Raw genomic sequence first — 2,978 nt, 5'->3', positions numbered from 1 at the left:
CGTCACTACGCAGCACGTGCGCGCGCGCATGCGCCATAGCCACCAATGGACTCTATTTAAGCCCATTGCAGACACTATTGTCTCTGACTGTCATGGCGTCTGCTGGACTTATGGAGACTTCTCACATGCAGGTAGGACCACTGGTTGTTGATGTTTGGCTTATTGTTTGTTTTTGGTGCTGTGCCTTTATGCACACTTCACCAGACTAGCCATACATATTATTTATATATACTCCTAAATTCCTTTTTCCAGTGATCTCTGCCTGCGATCACCCAGCAATTCACCCTTCCTGAAACATAGGATAATCTGGGTAGTTTGTCTCCTTGTGGCTGAACTTTTGTTCTCTGGCACATGCATACCCTCTCCTATATGGATTTCCATATCTGGTAAGTTACTCTCCATTTTTGGATTACCAGCTCTATGGGGTTACTCTTTTTTTGCTATAAATGTGTGTCTGCATTTAACTCTTTGAATGCAACAAATAATGATATATACATATTATATATATATATTATTTTTTTTTTTTTTCTTCTTTCCTCTTTCCCTTCCTTCCCTAGGCGTGGACCTTTTTGGTAGGCTATGATTGTATATCCTCCCCGTGAACACAGAGACATTGATCTCCATATACAGCATTCTCCCCTTGTTTTTGGCGTACTTTCACACTGAGACAGGATTCTATCTACAGATCTTATTGACTGTAAGTAGCTCATATCTGTTTTGATAAATGACATAGTTGTATGGCTGTCCTTTTCTTGTCTCCCCTTCCCCATGTTTTTTAACAATTTCGGTCACTTGAGTTGTAAATACTGTTTAAGTTGAATTTTTTCTATGTAATATATGTATATATCTCTTTTCTAATAGACATGTATTTCTCTGACACAATGATCGTCTGTAATACCCCTTGAAGAAGGATCACAGATACCGAAACGGCTGTCGGGTTGGACCAATTTTTGTCTCATGTCTGTTTTATTGCTTTACAAATAGGATCTGTATACCACTTGCATGTGGTCTTTTATCCTTGCTAGGACACTGTATGATGTCCTGACTTAAATTGTTTAAATAAATGTTTAAATAAATGCTATTGCTATATATTTTTCTACTCATTCACGTGTTTGTGTCACTTATAAAGTCCCACCCTTGAGGGGGTATTTCATGTTTTTTTGATTGCACACATGTGGCACTACAGCCCCCCCATGAGACAGAGCACATGTACCGCAATCGGAAGCACTGGCATTCCATCAATGTACAGGTGATAGCCGATGCTCAATACCTTATATGGCACGTCCGTGCCAAACACCCAAGATCCAGCCATGACAGCTACATATACCGTCAAAGCCACATCCCAAGAGAATTTGAACAGAACGTGTATGGGGACAGCTGGCTGGTTGGTGAGTGACATGGGTGTCAGGCATGACTGTCCCCCCCCATGATGCAGACATCACGAGGGGCACATGCACGACTAACATCCTCCTTTTTTTTCCCTTCCAGGTGACTCTGCATATGCACTTTGACCCCATCTCATGACTCCATTCCGGAACCCCCAAACCCCAGGAGAGGAAAGATACAATGAAGCACACATACGTACCCGTGCAGTGGTGGAACGCACATTTGGCCTCCTGAAGTCCCGTTTCCGATGCCTGGATAAGTCTGGGGGTACCCTGTTGTATTCCCCAAACTTTGTGTGCCATATCATTGGTGCATGTTGCATGCTGCACAACTTTGCCATGAGAAGGGGCCTGGAGATTAAACCAAGTGATGATCTGACCCCCGAACCAGACATTCCCCCCTAACCGAGGGTACCCCGTCTTCTGAGGGAAGAGCAGCCAGGAGACGCCTCGCAGAAGGCATCTTTGCACGTTAAACACACACATTAATCATGGCACAATGAGAATGCATGCATGCACACCACTGTGGTCCCTAGCACACACACCCCACATCCTCATCGAATTGGATTAGACCGAAGTACACCGCACAGTACTAGAGAGCAGCAACATACACCATTCACATGGACCTGGGATCACTTCTCCCTGGTCCTGGGGAACCATACTCCACCAAAACTGAGGGTGACACCACTTTTTCAGCAGGAATGTCACCCCAACATTCATACATCATTCACAAACATAAAACAAATCATAAACACAGTAAAAACAAAAGCAATGAAAACAAAAATACACAAAAAATTAACGGCGGCGTGACCCACACCTGGGCCGGCCACGGCCACGGCCCCGGCCACTCATGGGAGACTCATGGGGGGGGAATCAGGGGAAGGAGGAGCCTCCCCTGGTCTCTGCCTACCTGCTGGCCTGCCCTCCAAGGCCACAGCTATCCTGTTCAGGCCCACAGTGAGGGCTGCCGTATTGGCCTGGACAGCCTGGGTCAGGGCATGCACCTCCTGACCCATGCCTGCTGTTGCAGTCTGCAGTTCATTAAAACAGTTTATGAACGCCAAGGAGTTGCAGCTCACTTCAGTCACTGAGTCCTTAATGGAGGACAGGCTGTCCTGCATCTGTGCCAAAGTCTGGGTGACCTCACCCAGATGGCGTGTCTGAAGGGCCTGGTCCCTCCGCAGATTGGCCGGCAGAAAGTCGGCCACCCCCCTGGTCTTCTGGGTGGCCTTCCTGCCTCCAGATGAGGCTTGTGGCCTGGGAGGAGGGGAGCCCCCTGGGGGGTGAGCCCTGTTGGGGGAGGAGTGGGAGGGGCTACCCCTGATGGTGGCCTGACTGCCTCCAGATGAGGCTTGTGGCCTGGGAGGAGGGGAGCCCCCTGGGGGGGAGCCCTGTTGGGTGAGGAGTGATAGGGGCTACCCCTGATGGTGGCTTGACTGCTGCCAGCCCCAGGGGGAGACTCCTCCAAAAGGAGAAGTATCTCACTGGCTATGTCAACCTGATCCTCCTCAACCTCCTCCCCCTCATCCTCCTCATGAGGTGAGTTGTGGCCACTCTCCTCCCCTGAGGACTCCAGCCTTGCCTGGGGTACTT

At 48.6% G+C, this 2,978-nt stretch overlaps 1 long non-coding RNA gene across 1 annotated transcript; it reads left to right on the top strand.

Annotated features, from left to right (window-relative positions):
- The first annotated feature begins 287 nt into the window (after nucleotides 1–287).
- LOC120928624 lies at nucleotides 288–1,041 on the top strand. The gene is made up of 3 exons (XR_005747263.1): nucleotides 288–386; nucleotides 558–697; nucleotides 862–1,041. It is a non-coding gene; the product is annotated as an uncharacterized LOC120928624 (long non-coding RNA).
- The last annotated feature ends 1,937 nt before the right edge of the window (nucleotides 1,042–2,978 follow it).

Source organism: Rana temporaria, chromosome 2 (genome assembly GCF_905171775.1).
Source record: "Rana temporaria chromosome 2, aRanTem1.1, whole genome shotgun sequence".
NCBI classification, from domain to species: Eukaryota; Metazoa; Chordata; class Amphibia; order Anura; family Ranidae; genus Rana; species Rana temporaria.
This window is presented reverse-complemented; position numbering and strand designations above follow the sequence as displayed.